Below are 21,257 nucleotides of genomic sequence, written 5' to 3'. Positions count from 1 at the left end.
GGGACTTCAAGGGAGCAGAATGATTGTCCTTAAGGAAGGGACTGTCCTGAAGAACTGCAGTACCACTGCAGTTCATTAAGTCCCTAGTACAACACAGGGCAGATATCTGATTTAAGATGCTAATTACATTTTATATTTGACTTGGTTTTCAGCAGGTTTCTTACTTTCCTACACCCTATTTGATCTCAGCCTTGCTCCTTAATAGACTATCCAGCTCTGTATCCCTGTCTGGAGCCTGGGAGCTGTGATCTGTCACTCCCCACATGCTGCTTTCATACAAATGCCGGCTGGCCAGCATGGGGCAAAGGATCTAGTACATTTCAAAATCTGTTCTGTTTGTAAACTCCAACGCTGGTCTCGAATAGCTTTTTGTCTCCCATTTTGTTACCTTCTCAGCCAGCTTGAGGCTGCAAAGAGAGAGAGGGTTCTGAAATACATGCCTTGAAGTCTTCTGTAAGGAAATCAGGGATAAGAAAGGCTGCTTGTTTAATAATGCCTTTGTATAGGAGGTGATGTGACCGACTCAAATAAATTATTACTAATTTGCCGAAGTATACAATACAATGTGCTCATATGTTGACTTCAGTTCAGGGGATATATTTATTTGAAGGGAAATCACACTGTTTTCTTCGCGGTAACAAAAAATTCACATCTCCTTTGCTGAAAGAAAAATAAACGTGACAGAGATGAGAACGGAGTATGCGGCAGGAAGGCGTGGTGGGGTGGGACGCTCCTGCGGCGGGGCACATCCATAGTGTTCAAGTTGGCAAAGCAGCTCTGCGGGGAGGGGAGGCTCGCCTTATGGAGAGATGGTGTCCTCACTATAGTAACGAGTCAAAGCCGCCGCGGGCACTAGAGGGTGCTGGAAGAACGACTGCAACAAGAACAGCTCCGTGTTTGAAGCGCAGAAACCCGAAAAGGGGAGCTCGCCAAAGGCGTGGTGCCCCTCCGAGTTCTCTGTTCCGAGCCAGCCTCGCCATAAACAGCACACTGCTGTTCTCCTGGTGCATCCGCTGCTGTCAGAGGGAGGGCCGGCACCTTGGAGGGACTCTGCTGTTACTGTTTCCTTAGCAGTGCTCAACAGGTGATGGCAAAACAAGAGTAAACACTGCAATCACTTTTTCAAAGGAGTTTCGTTTTGAAATATCTCTGAATAGAGGGATTGAGCATATGGCGAGAATGAGTAGAGGCAAGCTTGATAAATGGAAATTTGAATCTTGATAATGATTCTGAAGTGGTCTTTAAAATAATGTCACATATGTTTTGGTGTCTGATAAATTGTGACTGAGTAAATAGTATAGTTTCAGTTTAATTTAAATAGTTGCTTTTGAAAGTACCTTTTTCTTTTGAAGATTATAAGACTGTTTAATACTACAGAATTCTTGATTATAATGTCATCCCATACTAGTTTGATTTTCCAAGTTCTTTAAGTACTTTGGAAATATTGGCCAATAATTACTGAAGTACATTTAGTTTGATGATAGAGCTGTTTGGAATTTTTGTTACTAACATTTTAAGGTAAGGAGATGTCAGTTACCTAGTAAGGAGGTAATGACACAGTGAGAAGCCTTGCAAGTAAATAAAATGGATATTTCATATGAGAATTTGACAACATGAATTCCACTGAAATTTCTTCCCATTTCATGTGTTCCTTTTTTTTTCTTTATGGTAAAAAGGGAATAGGATTTGTTTTCTGGCCATTTCTAGTAGTTATAATAGAAAAAACTGTAGAATGTGACAGCAGAAGCCCATCTTGAGGTGGTGTGAATGTACTTGACCTTTTCTTCATTCATAGGGTTGTGCCTTTCCCTTTGGAAAGGGCATTTTTTGGAGATGTGGTACCACCTGACCTCTATGCTAGCACAACTGTGCTTCTGTATCCAGGTTGTGAACAGTCTCAGAGCCTTGCTATGGGAGCTCTGTATGGTCCTGTGTATGTGCTGTCCCAGATGGTGGTTTGTACCAGCTGTGCATCAAATGCATTTGCTGCATCTGTGTGTGCCTCACACCAAGGCAGTCACTGAAGAGACAGGGTTTCAGCTGGAGAAACAAGTGCCTGCTAGATAAGGTGCCAAGGGTCTTCTAGATTACCCCAACAGACAGAGTGGGGACAGTGTCAATCCACATGCGTTTTACAGCATGTTTTCCTCATTGAAAAGCAGAGATGATGTCTTGCACACATCTGTCATGGCAATGCCAGTCAAATCCCATCACTATTAACTGCTTATTAAAACCAGCCAGGTGTAGAGGTGTGATGCTGATTTTGTATTCTGGTGTATCTCCTCTATTCTGATAAAGAAAAGAAGCTCTGAAATAAATGATAATAAGTATTTCCTAGTTAGCTGTGACACACACAGACTTTAAGTTGCTTTATCAATAAGGCATTGGCTACTGCTGCATACCTTTTCCTTGCCACAAAAATGCAAATGGAGCAACTCATAACAGCTGAAACAGATGCTGAGTATTCAGAAGATAACCTGAGAAGCAAAGCAGAGCCTGTGCTCCTCTAACTTGCTTCTGAACTGAAACTGTTCAGTGACAAGACTCTGCTATAAAAGGACAGGCATATACTCTAAGTATATCTTATTGTTTACACTTGAAGGAAGTGTAAAGATATAATATATCTTTACACTTCCCTCATGTGTTTGTTCTTTAGGCTATGGCTGTTAGTAAGCAAGGATAGAGTTTTAGGGGAGCAGAGCTAAAATGGGTCCCAATCTTTTTTACATCAAGCAGCTGCTGAATCTTTAGTGTCCACTGTCCCATGTCTTTAAAGATTTTTTTCCCCTTACCAGTAGCAGGGGAGACAAAGCTTTGTTCAGCTAGGGAAGGTAAGTGCTGCAATAGTTACAAAAAGATTCTAGCTTAAAAGGAGAGGCTCTCAGTCTTTTAAAAGCTTTATGCCTGTAGTCTAACAAATGTTCACAGCCTCTCCTGTGATACAAACCAGCTGTAACCATGCATTACTGTGTGTAAACAGTGTTCTCTTGCTGTAAGTGTTTCCAACAACAAAGCAGGACATACAAGCTTTACTGTTCTCTTCTCAACTTGTGTTAATTCCCTACTACTGATAATCACCCTATTTTTAAAAATCCTGTCCCATTCTTGAAGCCAGCAAGAGGGGGACAGCAGAGGCCAGCACTGGATTGCATGCCAGCTGGGATTGCATGCCCAGTGACAGGCTGAAAGCTGGCCTAGGAGACTGGGGGCTTGGTGCAGCTTTTAGTATCTTTGGGAAAAATCTCATCGCAAAATCTTTGAACTCATGGAAACAATGTACTTTTGATACATTAGTTCAAAACCACGGCCCTACTTTTCAAGAAGTAATTCATCAAGCAAGCATAGGCTCATCTTTTTTTTCTTGTGTTTCATGAATTAACTCTAAAACATTCCTTACTGGAGGTGGTTATTTTTAATGGTAGTTATCTTCTCTCAGAGAACTCTGAGAGGAGCCTCGAGGGTTCACAGGTCAGAGTCAGTGATACTTCAGAACTCGTGGGTGTCCTAAGTAATGTAATATAATAGGTCAAGTAAATCTCCACTTTCACTTTTCTGATAGTGCAGCTAGCAGAGTTACTTGTTTTTTTCTTCTCATATGACTATTTCTTACAAGAAATGTACCCTGATGCCTAGGCACTGATGCCTTGGCATTTGTGGCATCTGTCTGACACAAAGCGGCTGATTCTAAAGGATGAGTGCCCTTTACTATTCACACGTCTCCTCTGAGATAAACAATGCCAACAGAACTCTATAAGTGTGTTCAAACTGACGTAAAATTCATTTCCCAAATGATTTCCAAGCACCAAGTCCAGATGCCTATTGTTAGGGTTTGGATTTTTCTCTTGCAGCAGCTGCAGAGTGGATTTTTTTTTTTTTGACAGTTGTATCGAGTTTCATAGAAGGGAAAACTGTTTTGTTGCCAAATGGTTGTTACCATGATTTCTACTGAAAGAAGGATTTCGGAGGGGAGAGTGAGTCCGAATGTGTTGTTTATTTCAGAGTTTCATCGTAACTTTTAATGCACAATGTTTTTAGTAGTCTGGGTAAATGCTGCTGCTTTAGCTAACAGGAAAAACCAACACAAGCCACGATGTACTCTGAACTGGGACTTTAACTGTTAGAAACAACAGTCAGTCATCATGGAATAGCTTTGTACTGTAAGGCCTATTGAACTGACAAGCATAAATTAACAGGAGACTATCTCCTAGCTTGCATGCAAGTAACAGGTTGTGTGAAATGTGGTTTAGGCATTATAGCCTCCAAATTCTGTCTTCCCTGACCCACACATGGCTGCTTACTTGTAGTGCTGCATACCTGCTTTTAACAGTCTTAATCCACAGGCACCAATTCTACCTAAGGACCTTCTAAAATGGTAGGCACATCTGTTACATCCTTTACATGCCTTTTCCCAAAGTTTACTGGAACTTGGTAGCTGGTGGAACAAGGATTGCCTTTGGGTTAGGGCTTATGTTGCCTTTAGCAATTGTTGATATAATTCATATTCCTAATATTCTGTAGCTTCAATTAGAGTGGGTTTTTTTCCTGTAGGTTTCATCTTCTCCTGGCACAGTGTGCTCCAGATCCACACAGTGCACTTGGAGGGGCCTGAGAGAGTGAGAGCTCATAGTTTTGACCTGCAGCTGATTTTGTGGCTTAGAAGAAAGGCATTGCTCCAGTGAACTAATAAGGATGGCACGAGGTTTTAGAAGGCAGCAGCAGCAGCAATGTCTTTGCTGTCTTCAGATGATGGCAGGTCTTATTGAAGGATCCCAGCATAAGCAGTTCCATGAATTTCTGGATTTGTTTCATGCTATCCCTGAAATGCATTCTTGTAGCAAGAACCTGGGGTTGCTACAGACCATGCTTTTGGTTCATCTGGAGAGAACACTGTTAAACCCTCCTACTTTTAGAAGTCACAGAAGTGATGGAGTTTACCAGGTGTTAGATACAGTTTGTAATTAATTAAAGGCAGGTGAGAAAAAAGGCTCTATGCAATGGGAGCATTTATTTGGGTTACTTTAGTATTGTTCATGAACACTAAATCAGTCTCCTGTTCCAAATTATGCTTAAGTATAGTTTTGCTCTCTGTCTGTTGGACAAGTCTTTTTATGAATAAGCACCTTAGACTGTATTGTTTTAGGTCACCTTTGTACGTTTATGCCAATTTAAATTCTTTAATATTGTGGTAAAAGTAATCTTAATCTGATTACTCTAGTTGTCCATACTTGTTATTTCTCTGAGAGAGAATCTCACTGAGATACCTGTTCTTCTAAATACTTACCTAAAGTTGTTTTGGTTGCAATCCTTTGCTTATTTGTCTTGATTCCGTTTCTTTTTTCTCTTAATGTAAATGCCTTCTCCTATCTTGACTATGTGTTTAATTTGTGGTTTGCTGTGGGTAAGTTAATACATCCTCAAGCTATTAGGGTTTCTATTGCAGATTTTAGTTTGGTCTTATTACTTCTACTCTCTTTAAAGGTAATTCATGCAAATTCTTGTGGTATGCTCTGTGTAGTTTCACTTCTAGATTCACAATTGCCTTCCATTGTCTACAGTGCTATTCTGCTTGTAAACTGCAGTAAAACAGTTAAATGTGTTTCAGGGTTTTTTTGTGAAGATGAGTGTGTTTACTGTGCTACTTTTCCTGCTTAACATACTATTTTTTTTAATTTTCAAATTGCTTTCTTCGAAATTTCAAATCTTTCACTAGTTTCTTGACCAGTATCAGAGGTAATAAACTGCCGCATCCTAGAAATGTCCCCAGCACAGTCCACAGGCTAGTGTATGGTGTGTCCTTCTGTTTTGCTGCCATTATAGGCAGGTGACTAGGGAGCTAATGCCCTTTAGTTTCAGCAAGATCCTGCCATGTGCCCACTCCTGTCAGTCAGATTGACATACCACACAGATATTTCCCATCTCAGGGATGAATAAATAAGATCGTATTTGACATTTGTGGATAAATATTTGGCCTCCACTCTTCCCTGAAACTTGCAGGTGTCATAATTTAGGAGAACTCATAGTTACTGGCTGTGAAAGGCTGGACAGAGCTCCTGCCAGAGCCATGAAAATCTCTTTTGTCAGCCAGCAGACAGGCGGTTGAGCAATCTGAGACCCTCCCTTCCCACAGAGACTGGATACTGTGTTACTGCAGTGCTTCCAGGCACTCCTGCATGGAGGAGAGAAAGCCGTCGGAAATGTTTGGTCTCTTACATGATGGTACAGGAGGAACTGCAGAATTTGGCTGGCAAGGCAGAGTTTGATAAGCACTGAGTCTCTCTATAAAATAGATTGCTTGTTAGCCAATTCATGACTTCTGTGGAGTCTGTGCTGCTCAGTAATTGTCAGGCCTGAGGAGCAGGACCAAAGGTTATAGTTTGCAGGTTAAATAATCTGTTTTAAAGGATGTGCAGCTTTTGAAATACTCAAAATAATCTAGACTGTCAAAGTAAAATAGCAAAGGTATCAGCTATTTTGGCTGAATTTTCTTCCTCTGTTGAGCAATAAGGTCTGTAGACAAAAAAAATAATTCTGAGAGCCCCACAAGAGAGTGGCTGCCAAATACAACAAAGGTTTCCTGTGCAAATCTAGAGAGCTAGGCTTCAGTCAGCCTTGTGGCAATTACTGGAATTTGCTTACCTCTGCATTTTGTTTGACTAGGTATCCTTCAGGCCCATGTGGGTAATCAGTTTTAACTTTTTGAATTATGAATTTTCAATTTAGATGGAGAAAAATGCATATAGTGTTAGAGAAAACCATATTAGATGGTTTGAGCGAAATGTGGTTTACTTTTACTTGTGCCATTTATTACAAAGAGCCCACAAGCACAAGAACTCTCATGCTGTTGTATTTATAAACAATTTCCATGGGCAGTGCTGCATGTTCTTCCTGTTTCGTGTTACTTGAAGCCAATTGAATGTTAACTGGTGCAAGGTGATTTCTGGGTATCGCTCTTTCATTATGTTGTAACAAGAAGTGTTTTGTTCCCCTCTAGCAGACCTTCCCAGCTGGCTCTGCTGGGCAGCTATCTGGCACCTGCTGCTGTGTTGTGTCATTTTCCTTGCTGTTCTTTCCTTGTTGTTCTCTTCCTCAGCATGACATGTGCTGATGTTGTAAGAAAGATTTCTCACCTGCTTATCCCCCACGTCGTGGGTGTAAGTCTCTTGTGGGTTTGTGCAGGAACTGTGGTTGAGATACCAGTGTGTGGAAGAAACTGACATGTAAGACAAAATAGAATGGAATAAATAAGAAAGTTCATCAACAAAAATATTTCTCTCTGCAGCATACTATCTGCACTTCAGTTGTAAGCTAGGCTATATTTGCTGCCTGGGAAGTCCAAGGGAAATAAATGTTTTATGCTTACTTTGTCACACTTTAGATTAAATGGCCTTTCAGTGTAGACCCTCCTTTGACCCAGGACGCCCTGATGTCAAAAACAGAGTCACATGAAACTAACTTGGAATAATCTCGAAACAAAATTACTGAAGCTTTAATTTCCTTTTTTATTTGTGGATGCATATGGAATGATAATTTTGCTTCGTAATTTCAAGCTGAAAGATAGCTTTTCATATCTATCAAGATTTCCTTCAAATGCATTTAGTCTTTTATCCTTGATTCCTAAGAAGCACATTAACATTAGGAACAGGGGAATGAAAAAAGACCTCCTCAAGGACAGAGGAAAAGTTTTTTTTAATTGCTTAATTTTTTGTCTTTGTGTGACTTTGAAAACTAGAGGACAGAGTTTTCCAGCAGCAAAAGAAGCAGGAGGCATATATAAAAAATATAGGAAGCAGAGCAGGAGAGTCAAGACAAAGAAGCAAGGCAGTGTGAAAATAGAAATACCAAGTTTTCCTTTTAACAACATTGAAAAGGCAGTAGGTGAACAGAGCATATATTAAGTGAGGGGACAAATCTCAGTGTGATGTTACAGCTTTCTGACTTGTTAAGCACACCAGGAATTTGTAGAAAAGAAGGAAAGACAATGTTCAAAGCTGAATGTTTTGAACTATAATTAGTTTGAAAAGGCAAGTCCCCACATTGAAACTTTCAGACTTAGCAAAGCGGAGTCTTTCCCTTTGTGCCCCATATGAAAGGATCTGAGAAGACTCAGATCAGGAGACAGAGGAGATATTTATGGAATGTCAACAGCACACCAAGAAGCAGTTTGTACTTGTGCTTGTGGTGGAGGACCAGCAGAAGTAGAAAGGACTTAGAAGGGCGTGAAACTGCATTACTTTCATTTGACCTTTTTTGTGGATGGTCACTAGCCCAGAGCTCTGGAAATGTGAGGAGCCAGCTGAAGAGATGCTGTACACTGTGTGTGCTGTGTGGGTGAAATCAGAGATCCTGCTTTTCACCATCCTCTCCCACTTCATTAGCCATAAAATTACATATAGTCTCAAGAGAATTTTAAACAGGGAAAACTGCCAGCCTGATCTTTCACAAAATAACAAAATTAACCTATTTGTGGCAGCAAAAACAGACCCTTTTTTAATCAGGGGCTTTGTATCCCTCCCAAAGGTTTTTCACTAGCAGTCTTAGTACAGCACCTAGTATGAGCATCTAACTTTTCAGCTTGCACAGAATAATCACAGAATTGCATGCAATCACACTGCAATTCCATTAAAATGGACAAATTGCTTAAGTACTCAAGGTCTGTTTAGCTGGAACAGGAGGACAGAAGGACATTTATAGAGGTTTATCTCTATATTCCTTGTGGATGATGCAACATGCATAGAGTGAAGTGAACTTACCTGAGGGGAGGGGGAGCTTGGTGATAAACTTTTTTTAGGACTTTCAACATCATGCAGTCTGGAGGAAACCAGCTCTTTTGGTTTGGGGATAATTTGAAAAGCATCTGTTTTCAGATGCTTTCATTAGGTCATTCCATTAGAAATGGAAGTGCTGGAAATATATTTGATGGGAATTATGCAGTGGAAAAAGAATGCAGTTATATTTTATCTTTAAAATGGCTTTGTATTTCAAAGGAGTTTACAAAAAAAGGTGGGCTTCTGAGCATGCCAAGCAAGTTTGAAGATCAAATTTGTGAGTGGACTTGGTAATTGCATTTTCAGTTCTGATGTAAAAGTAGCATTTTGATGAGCACTTTTGTTACTCAGTTTAAATTATTGCACGTGGAACTCATTCTTGTATTAAATTAGAATTTTATCTGGAACTCGTATTGATTGAGACTAATGTAGATGTGCAATGAGATGTAACCTTGAGATGTGTTTTTAAAAGTGATTTTAATCATGATACTGAGGCCATTCTATTCTTTGAGAGCAATTTTCATAGCTGGAGCCCTCTATGCTGACTTGTTGAATGTGAGTGAAGTCCTGGTGCCAGTGTCAGAACTGGAGCATTCTCTTGCAGCAGACCTGCAGAGAGGAGACAGAGACAGGTCACTAAACACCGCCTGCAGAGGGCATTGCCAAGGTCTGCAGATAGCTGAGACCAGCATCCTGTGATTAATGAGGAAAAGGACAGATTTTACACTGAGAAGGTATTCTGGGTCTCTGCATCAAAAGGGTCAAATAATGCCTTTTTCTGTCATACAGATAGGAACATCTGTCATTGGTACAGCACATGAGAACAGGCTGGGGAAAATGGTGATTGTCTGTAGGAACTGGAAGTGATGGATTGCCAGGTGACTGTGTTGGAGAGAGCTGCCTGGTGCTTGAATGTGCCTGAGGAGGACATGGGGACAATACCTGTGTTTTCCTACCCTTTCCCTCTCAAGTTACTCAGTTTAAATGCATACCTTCCATTCAAAATGCATTAAAGAAACTAAAACTAAGAGCAGCTATGATGTCGGTAAGGCTTATTTTCTTAGGTAGCTAGGTCAGTATTTACAGAGAGGACCTGTTTTCTCAAACCTTGAGAGCAGTGTTAGCAGTTTATTTTCAAAGATAAAAGGAAAAAAAAAAGGAAAATCCAAAGAAAAATCAAAAGACAAAATTTGTGTGGTCTTAATTTGTTAAAATGCTAATTGACGGAGATGAGAGAAGGAAGGTGCAGGACACTCTGGCTATTAGGGCTAGTATGAAATGAAATTTGAAAACAAATGAAGACAGGAGGTAGGTAAATAACTTCTGTGCAGCTTTTGGGTGGTTCTGTAAGTTGGTTTGGGGTTTTTCTGGTGGGGGGTTGGGGTTTGTTTTGGTTTTTGTCTTGGTTGGCTCTAGAAATCTTGGTTTCTGTACAAACTGTTAAAGGTATGGAGTGCTAAAGGAGGGAATCCAAGTGAGTTGGATGCCGGTTTAATTGCTCTGCGGCTGACAAGAGTGTGCGACCCCTTGGCAGCTGCCCTGCCTGCTGGCAGCAGGCTGAGGGACAGGCAGGCAGAGGAACAATCTGATCAGTTTTTCCACTGAGCTAACTCCCAAGCACCTAATGTTACACACTGGTGTTTAATAAATCAGCTCTCAGAACATGAGTGGGGAGAAGTTACAATGTATGTGCAGCAATAGAATATATGTTTAAGTACACACTGTGTAGGTAATGATAGCTGCTCAATAGTCACCATGGCAGGTGCTAAAGGACATCCCCGTGTCTGAGTTTTGGGGAGAGTTCATCTGTGATATACATTAGAAGTCTGCACCAGATCATACTGTTCCATGGTGTTTTTTAGTTCACCTTTGTCTACTTACACTTGCAATATCCCTTTCTCTGCTTTCTTTGTGCCAGCTCCTGCTTTTGGGTTCAGGGGTCAGCCCTGATTGAGTAAGTTCACATGAAGTCAGCTCCTAAGTCATCCTCCCTACGCTCTGAGAGGGGCTTTGGCATAGAAAAGAGGAGTGGCTGGAGCCTAATGAGTCATACTCAGCTAGTAAGTAAGATTTATGTTGATAATAATTAAAAGTTAATTGAAAACAAAATAGTGACATTTTTGTTTTGAATGCACTGCACAGTCAAGCGTCCTTCAACTATTTTCCAGCCATGTTTTTTAGTCCCAGGAGACCTTACCATAAGTAAAGAGAAGGCTGGAAAGAACTTGTCCTTTGCTTAACCTTACTTTTAAATCTGTCCCCTGTCAAACAGAGGGTCTGCTTTCCAGAATGTGACTCATAATTTTTAAAGAAAATAAAATACTAATTACTAGCTGACAATGCTAATTGCTAAGATATTTGGGACAGTCTTCTATAAAATTTAAGTGAATTCCTTTTAGTTCTCTCTACACTAAGTGAAGCTTGAATCGTGTGTTTCCATTTGGCCTTTGGGAGTACAGCTGAGACTTGGAAAGATGCACTTGAAGAAAAATGTTTTGTCTTGGAGAGGTAATCACTTGTTCTGAACTGGGACCCGAGTGGCAAAATGTGTATGGTGCATAGACAGGAGAAGGGCAAAGCCTGTATGTCACCCTAAATAAACCAGTTCCTCCTAGGTGTGTAGGAAAAAGATTAACTTGTTCTAGGGTGAAAGGTACAGCAGTGTTACAAGGAAAGGTTTTCAGTAGTTAGGAGTTCTCCAGCAGTGAATTTGTTGTGGTCCTCTTGTTAGTTTGTGAATGATAATGAACTACTTTTGGATTGAAAAGAAACACCATTCTGCTGCTTCTACCTTGCAGGTGGAATTTTGACGTGAACAAAACTCTGGGGGTCTAGAGCTGCACTGGTTAATGTCTATAGTTATCAACATGTATTCATTATGTCGGGGGTTTCTTACCTACATCTGTCATTGCATATCCCACATTCTCCTTCTGGTGAAACTTCTCACTTACCAGTATTCTACACATAGATTACTTGAGCTTATAAACTGTTCTTTAATATTTTCAGTTATTTTTGAGCATCAAAACAGATTTTCTTTCCAGTGTTTACTTAGAACTGACCCTCCCAGAGAGGAAAAGAAATATCCAGCCCATGTTATTTTTAAGGTGTTGCCTAAACCCATTCCAAAGCCAGTTCTTCAGAGGAAAGCAGAGACATAATTCATCTGCTAAAAAGGAATAACTTTTTTTTCAAACTATAGCGGAAAAATCATTCCCTCATTTTGTTAGACAGCCAAGCAAATCCCTGACAAGTAATTAATCAAAATAATATATCGACTTTTAGTAAGAAAAAGAGAAGACTTGTATTCCTACTCAAAGAGATGTCCTAATGTTTTAGCTATACTGCAAAATATGTATTTGTATTAGTGATTGTAGGGAGAGCATTTGATTGTTGTAGGTTTATTTCTGTGGGCCTATTTGAAAATCAGGGTAAAATTTTTCCTTTGGAATAGTTCAGACACCTACAGAATACCTTCCTACATTGAACAGGTAAGAGCCAGCATCATCCAAGGACTTAACATAATGCCATATCAAGTGATATTTGTCTTCCTAATTCTGGGATTTTTTTTAGCCACCCATCTTCCTGGGAAATGTACATGATCCACTTATTCTGAGAACCAGGTTTTAAAATTCAGGATTGCAAAAAGAGAAATATAAAATTCTCTATGTGTTCACTTTTGGCTTTTCCATGTTCACCTTTCTTGTAGGGGTTTGTTGCTTATAAATATTGTGGATTCCCCCACATAACTTTGACTTCATTGCCCTGTACAGCAGTTCGCAATATAAATTGTCATCCGGGCTGGGCTTGCTACCAGAGATGATGCCACAAAAGGTGGGGATGGGAGAAGCTGCAATACTCTAGACTGGAATTTACCTTTCAGGATGACAACAGTAGTGCTATAGTAAGTGGATTCAGGAGGTAAACTGAAAGAAAAGTATTTGTATGTTGCACACTTCAGACTAGTTCAGTTCTAAAGGCAGTTTCATGGGCTATGCTTGCAGGCACACACCCAGAAGAGAAACTTGAGAAGCAGCACAGGACCCTCATGGTGTTGCTTTACTTCACGTTCCACTGCTCTCTTCACCAGCCAATGGCATTTTGCAGACTTTGTATGAGCACCAAACCTTTTACTTTTTGTAGAGAGATTTGTGATTTTCCAGCAAAATACTATTAACACAAATATTTTTCATTCTTGCTTCCACCCAGCTTTGGTCAGTAGTGGGATAATTTGATCTTAATCCCCTACATTGTTTTATGAAAATGTGGCATTTTAAAAGGGGCATGTAAGTACTAAATACCTGAATGAACAGTATTGGTTTGTATTCCTGAGATATGAATTAAAAATGAATGAAAACAGATGTGTGTTATTTTGCATTTAATAATGATTTTTTTTAAAGCTAATAATTAAATTATTCTTTGTTCAAGACTCTGAGGATAAAATACAGAACACAAAATACAGTTGTGCATGTCACTATTTTCTGTCATATTTGCATATACTGGGTGATATACTGGGAAAATCCCAATTCATGTTTGACCTGTATATGTCATTGTCTCCTAGCACCTGCTGTTGGCCAAGGTTGGTGTGCTGCCAAACAGGTACAGCTAAAGAAGTATTATACCAGTGCCTCTGTCCCCAAGGACAGGTACAGCCAGAGGCAGGAGTTCATCTGTTCTTGCTGGCTTGGATATCTTCTGACTATTCTGCTGCTGTCACATACATCATTAAAGCAGTTTAAAGGGAATTGTTTCTGTATGTGGCTGTAGTGAAACAAAAATTTTCACTACTGTCTTGACTGTTATTTTTTCATAACATGTTTGAGATGAACGGGAAGAAATGTATGTGGCAAGCTTCTACTGTAAGATAAATTAGGTTGGTATGTTTCAAAACACTTGAGAACTTTTGTTAGGAAGTTGACTTACAGATAGGTTGATTTGTTTATACAATCCACATCAGCCATAAATATTTTGAATTTTTGTTACCAAACCAAAGATGAGTTGATACTTTTTTTTCCCCCAAGATGTCTATTTCTTTTGGTTGTTCATTAGAATGCCTTGTTCAATACACATAACAGTCTGCCTTGAAGCTGTGTCAGTGGCTGTTTGACCTGTTAGCTGGCCATGTCAAGGTGCCTGCTTTTTCTTTAACCTGTCACTTACACTCGACCTGGTGTCCTGTACATTTTGAGAAAAAACAGATAGTTAACACTGCCGATTTTTCTGCTATTTACAATGGTGTTGCTTAGCTACCATCACCGGAGTTCAAAGCACAGTTGTTCAGGCTTCTGTATGTTTGGGCAAGAGATTGACAGAAATAGCCTTAATGAATGTTTTTTCTAGAATTCTTCTAGCAACTGCTTTTGATGACAGTTTTAGTACCATGTATATAATCTCCCTTTTTGGAAATTCTAGTGACCCAATGATTTGTAGATCTAAAGTAAAACTCTTCTATATTTATCTGTTCTCTGGCCTTGCTGTGACAAAGTGAAAACCCTCATGTCTATGGCATGTTTTTTTAAGTTTAGGGGGAAGAAAGCATATTAATTAAACATTTACCAAAGCATGCCTTTGAATAATTTCTGTTCATATCTTCTCAAATATGTATGTGCTGTGAAATGTGTGATTTGTGCATGAAAATGGATTATTGGCAACTTGTCTTCTGATCAGTATTGTCAAGCGCAAGTTTTTAAAGCTTTCTTCCCTTTGGTGCAGCATTCCACAAGAGATTCTATTTTGAAGGAACACTGAATTTTCTCCTGTATTTCAGTCCCAGTTTTTCTTAATTAAGCTTCCCCCCCCCCACCCCCAGCAATGGCCTTCTCACTTTTAAATCTAGTGTTACAGTGAGTTCAAACTGATCAGACATTTTTCTCATGCAGTTTTTTTTTTTTTTTTCTGGAGCTTAAATGCTCCTAAACCGTGCATGCTTTGGAATCTACAGCATTTCTCAGTAAAACAGATGCCATATATCAAAATGCATTTATAAGGTGGTGTAGCTTGCCTCTGCAATCACAAGTTTCTGGTTTGGGTAACAGCTTAAGTTCTAGGTGTGTATGTTTTTTATTTTTAATGGGTCTGCTGGAGTGGCAGCCATGACATCAGTCCAAAACAGAATTACACAGTCACTGGAAAATGTACACTTTCATTAGCCAGCAGTGAAAGAAAGAAAGAGTGTGTTAGACTGTCAGAGTTTATGCTGTGGAACAGATAAAAGGCCAAGTGTAGCAACTGCCAGTTAAATAATTTCTAAAATAAGCCAGTGGATTTTTTTTCAATTGAGAGATCAGTTTTTCCATAACTCCTCTAATCTTCTAGTTACAGTTCCTGCTTTAGAAACACTACTGCAAAGCAGAGGCAGCAATACATAATCCAAGTTTTTTCTTGTTAATGTAGTTTTTATTTACACATGAATACAAGTTATATGTATATAATTTATTTTTTAAAATCAGTCTCATTGCAGCATGAGACACTATTTGTCAGTCTGCCTTGGTCTGGTGAATTTATTTTTTAAGCCTTTTTAAAGAGCTTTGGGAAATGTGTGGTGTCTCAGATGATGCAATCAGGTAATGAAAATGAGAGTGAGTGTTGTAGAGGTGGAAATAGCTTCCAAGTATTGAAGACTTGGCTTCAAGCATATCTGAAAGTACTGATGTAGGACAACTGGCAACTTCTCCCCCTTCTTCTGAGTCTGGAGCTATCTGAACTCTTTTTTCAGGAATTTTGGAATATTTTTTCTTCAGTTCTAAAATGTAAATTATTTTACAGGAAAATTGTCAAACAGCATCTTAGTTCTGTATGTGATCTGTCCTACTGTGATCTGTTCTTGTTGCTTTAGCTTCAGAATTGAGACTAAAAGTGACCAAGGCATTCAACAAAACCCCTTTGCATTTGAGTTTGGAGTAGAAATTTCCTTCTATCTGAATTAGCTGTGACTTGCTCACATTTTTGTCTGTGCTTACAAAGCTTAGTCCAAGCAGGATAAAAAACCAAAAACCAACATTTTTCATCTCACCAGCCTTTGGAACATTCTGTGCTATTTATTACAGCTCTTTCCATCCACAGTGTATTCAGTGGCAAAAGACACATTACAGCTAAAAACCTACTTCTGGCTTTGTAATCCCACTTCTGGTTCCAACAAAACTCTCAATACAAATGTGAATCCCAACCTTGTCACAGGTTTGTAAGAGATCAGGCATGCAAAAATTAGCTTAATTTAGTAATTGAGCTATTTGTTCATTTAGAACCAGCCTTCAAAGGTCTCTTTCAAGTCAGACTTGGGAGTTAAATATTTTGAGTCATAGCCTGCTTTCTTGGGAAGTGTAGGATTCTAGGGTCCAGGATACATTTTGTCTTTTGTCTTCCTTAGTGTGTTTTTGCTAGTTAAAAAACAAGGCTATGTACGATTGTCTCTGGCTTTCATTCTTTTCATATTACTTTTTTTTCCCCCACTCCCAAAATAAAACTAATTGTGCGCATATAAAAAAGATGTTTGGAGCCTGATGGACCCTGGAGTTTCCAATCTTTCAACAGTTTAAGTATTCATACACTGTAGATTTAGCTTTATCAGCTTTGCATACATAGAAGCAAAACTTGGTTGGATACATACCAGCAACTTTGCAAGACAGTAAAACGAAACAAACTTTTGAACCTCTTTAGTGGAGGTTATACAGTAATTTTTCTTTCTATTGTATTACTCAGTTTCTGGCTCTGTGGAGGATTCATTTTTAAACTAGAGTTGTGTTACCTTACTACTCAGGCAGTTTCTTTCTGTTTCAGGGTTGCTTTGCAAATCATTTGGGTAGGTTTAAAGTACAGCAAGACAAAGTTTGGAAAACTTTGTTGCAGGAGAATGAAAAGTTGAGGGGTTTTTCTCCACTCTGTAGGAGGTATAAAACTGCAAAAGGAGAATAGACGTGGGCAAACTGTAGTAGATATTCCACAGATTAAGTCCAACTGGTTTTGATGCCACAAATAGAAATTCAGAAACATTTCAAACTCTTGCCAGTCAAACAAAAATCCCCTGAAACTAACCTTTGAGCTTCATTGATATTCCTTGGAACTGCATTGACCAAGTACATGGCATAGCAGCTGCCACTGCTTTGTAAATCAGTAAGAACTTTATTTACCCATTGATTTCAAGCATGTAAGAAATTTCCTTTCTGGATCAGTGGCAAGCATGTTCATGGGCTTATGTCTGTCCTCCTATAAATCTATCTTTAATATGCCAGCACTAGGCTAGCTGTGCAGACATGCTTATTTTTCTTCACATATCACCTTCTCTGCCGTCTCCCTTTGCTGTCTTATGACTTTAATTCCAAGTCTAAGGATTTACTAAGCAGTTTTATTGTATGCTTGCTGCTAACACAACTCTTCTACCCCTGCTTATGATGAATCTGCAACTGAGCTCAGAGTTGCTGGCACTTTACACAAGTGTATCAAAGGACCATTTCCTCACAAAAATAGATTTACCACCAGAATTTCTGGGGAACTGAATGCTAAACTGCCACCACAATAAATGCTTTAAGAGAAAGGAAAATAATAGGAGACTTTTAGTATATCTTTGCATCTGGTTGTGCTTATGGCCCTTTCTGAGTATGAAATAACACGTAGCGCTGTCACGATAGAATTTTCCATGACAAAACCTACTGGCAAAGCCTTGATTTCTGCTTTTGGAAATTATTACCTATTTCTAACAACTAGGCCATTTCAGACAGATAAATTATTCACATTATTGAAATATTAATTGCACTAAGAAATCATCTCTGGAGATGAAATGTAGGAGTTCAGTTTTGAGAAGTCTAGTCCAAGGAGATCAGTCATTAATATAGGACTTAGGTCTGTGGCAGGGCCAAATAGAAAAATGAAGACTTATGAATCATATCAACAAGTATTTTCTGAACTATGAATAATATGTTTTGAACTGATATTTTCATTGTTGATTTTTCTATCCAGCTAATTCCCTGGAAATTATGGAGAGAAGATGAAGTTCTATTATATGAAAAGGTAGAAATGCCCTGGCTGTAAAAAGCTATCAAAATGTGTATGAGCCTGTGTCACACATTGGATTTGAGAGCCCTTACAGAAAGACAAAATACCTTGCAGATTCCCTCAAAACACATTTATGGTAACTGCTATTGTAATAGGCAGAACTTTCTAATATCGGATGGCCACAGAAATGTAATCCAATTTCAAAAATCTTTCCTTTTATATTTGTAAATCAAACCCATTTTTAACAACAATAGCTTCTAAGGAGTACCTCTGAAATATCTCTCCACCCTTAACTCATTTATCCTACATCAGAGGAACCACATAGATCTCTTAATACCCAGCTGACCAATTTTTGGTCTGAAGTCTCTTTCAACCTCTTTACAGGATTTGAATAAAGGACCTCAAATATGTATCTAATAAAAAATTCTATCATGGCCAAAGGAAATATCTTTTATCTGTGTTCAAATATTCTGTTCTGACCCACTTTCCTAGGCATCCATTAATTGCAGTATTTTTACAGGTGTTAAAGAGTATGACTTTATTTCAGTTTTTTGCAAGCTCTAAACTGAAAACAAAGAAATAATCAACAGCCTGGTAATTATTGTGGAGATAGAAGTGGAACAGAACACTTAGGAATGTTTAATATGCTCAAAAATAATCAGGAGCTGAACTTGTCTGGCCTTCTCTTGAAATAATCAATTTTCTTGTTGTCTTTGTGGCCCTTCTGTGTGCACATCAATGCCAGGTAGCTTTGTTCTTCCATATAATTTATAAACTACCCTTCAAGCTGGTTTTAAAGATGCTTGCTTGAATTCATGGTATTGTGTTGTTCCCTCATAAAACATATAACTCCTTAACAGCAGAGGGTACTACATCTATGTAACAAGAAAAATACCATCTGTGGTAGATCACAGAGTAGAACACACATGGTTCAAATAAGGAAAAAAATCCATTGTTTACTAGAATTTTATAATCTGCAACAAATACCACATGAAACTTGGGCACTTTTTTTCAGGCTGCTGTGTCAAATGTCAGGGAGAAAAGCAGGAAGAATGCATGAATTGTGGCATAAAATCTAGTGTTACATGTCTTACCTCTTGAAATATGCCAGAAATGTGTTTGTTTTCAGAAAGGGCAGCTGTATAGTGGGAAGGAAGGACAGAAATACTTTCTATGACTGTCTAGGAAGGCAAGCTTAGGACAGCCCTAGGTATTCTGTGCATGTCACTATGTTCACATGGATGTAATAAAGCTTTCCAGGCTTGGATACACTCCAGACTTTCATCCTGACCATGCAGTTTGGTACTCAGTGCACGTCCTGCACAGCAGATGAGTTTTCCATTGCTATCAGTAGTGTGGTGACATGTATATGGCCACCATCACCCCACCTATTTCATGGAAAGCAACAAGAAACAACTTCATGCTATTATGTTTCCCAAACTACTTGAAGCAGCTGTGAGGAATTTTTTAAAATTTGATTGTAAGTTGAAAAACCCCTACCTCTTATTGTAAAAATGAAGGTGCTGTAAAAAAAAAAAAAAAGATATTTTATATTGTCAAGCATGCTGTATGTTTGACTTCAGGGTGAGAACCTTGCAAGGGCAGCAGATTTGGTTTTGCCTGGAATTCTGTAGATTTATATTCACTTCTAACAAACTACGCTTGAGTAGGTGTGTGTTAGAGAATGCATGGTCTGTTGAGAGATAGTTTTGGAGGCACATATCTGCATTTTTTGGATTTGTTTTGGGTAAGTAGCCAAAAATTGCTGTTGTTACATGATGGCTAAGTAAGGAATCAGCAGAGATCTGGGAAAAAATGTTGAGAATCTAACTTATGAGTAGTGCTGAGCTAGGTGGGTGATACAGGTAGGTAATAGAGGTACAACACAGGCAGCTTTTAAAGGCAGTGTGTATGGGTTGGAGTTTGGCTGTTCTTTATAACCCTCATGGCATCATAGGATGTTCCAGGCTGAGGTTCCTGGGTGCCCAGAGCACAAACTCCAGATGGAGTCATAACCTGTCTGGAGGCTTCTGTGAATGCATACAAGGTTGGTTTGAAAGCAGACTCCAATCACTCCTTGGGGTCTGCAAGCTGCCTTTCTGTATGACAGCTGGAGCTGTCTTGCTGTAAAACCCATCCAGAATGCTGAGAAATGAACATGTGAGTGTTTTCACACACATCAGTGTGTGGAACAGTTGATACCAAGCGCTACATCTCAGCGCTGACTTAAAATCCTACCCCAGTGAAAGCAATGGAAGACTAACAATTGCTTTGTTTATATTGGTACCAGGCTTAACTGAAATGGGTAAAACTGCCTAAAAAATAAGCACAGTAGACTGAAGTTGGTCTCAGTAAGATTATTATTGTTCCTAGAAACTCTTTTAGTTTTACTTACTACCTATGTGTCTTGTTTAATAACCTCTTATTCAGAAGTCAGCTGTCCCACTGTAGAGACTGTAGAGGGAGCAGCAATCTCTGTCTTGCTTTTACAGTGCCTGTGAAAGGGTTCTGGTTGACAGTAGTGGAAACTCAAACCTTTCCTTGGCCAGGCCTTCGTGCCAGCGACTGCTGGACAGGGCAAACTTTTCACTCTGGCATTGTGCCTTTGCCTAGGAACAAACCCCTCCTGGTGCAGACTGCAGTTCCTGGGGCCATCCCATGGCTGTCGCCTTTCCTGGAGCTGCTGGTGAGGTGTTTGCTGTACCTGGGAGAGTGGCCAATGCAGGGGGATCAGAGACTGCCAGCTTGGTGTTCCAAGCTATGCTGGATAGGAAAGGTCACACAAAAGCAAACTTTGTGTAAATTGCTGTTGGTAAGAGAGTAGGCTCTTCTTTTGTAGCAGACTAAGGAGGAGATACAAGATGAGTGAACAAATGTTTATTCTGGTGGTTGAATGTGTGTTACAGTTAACTGTGATGAGAAAGGCTGGGAGCAGAAATAAGCTTGGGCAGCTTCTTTTAATGGAAATTCTTCAAAGATAGGCACTTGCTAGCGTTGTACACAGGAATCAATTTAGAATTCATTAAATTCTTAGTTCTTGTTGTAGAAACTAATTTTTTTTTCTAGTTGAATTATTTGAAATCTGAAAACCATGTAGTATTAGGCTCTAATGGGCCCCAAAACTGAGGATGTTTTGGAAGTGCCTGTGGGACAATGCCAACCCCTCCCTAGTCCTTACAGTTGTTTTCCAGAGACCTGGGTTTATAAGAGCATGCCAGGAAATCCCTTAACTATGGAAAGGGTGGGAAAAAGGGAAGGAGCATGACTGAGAGCTTAAAGAAGTCAGAAATAACTACATTGAAGTTATTACAGAGAGACTGCACAAATCAAAAATTGCATAATGATGGGTCCTGAATTTTCACACACACTGGTAGAAGAAAAATATAAATGTTATATTGCAAGCATATGAAAACAAATGTCAATTTGTAGTTCACTGCATTATTATTATCATGCAATAATGTTGAGTTGTGAAATTGTAGGGAGTCTTGGTTTCACTATGGCTGTAGG

The sequence above is a fragment of the Molothrus ater genome, chromosome 7 (assembly GCF_012460135.2).
Source record: "Molothrus ater isolate BHLD 08-10-18 breed brown headed cowbird chromosome 7, BPBGC_Mater_1.1, whole genome shotgun sequence".
NCBI lineage: Eukaryota > Metazoa > Chordata > Aves > Passeriformes > Icteridae > Molothrus > Molothrus ater.
The sequence above is the reverse complement of the archived record's forward strand: the minus strand, read 5'-3'. Positions refer to the sequence as shown.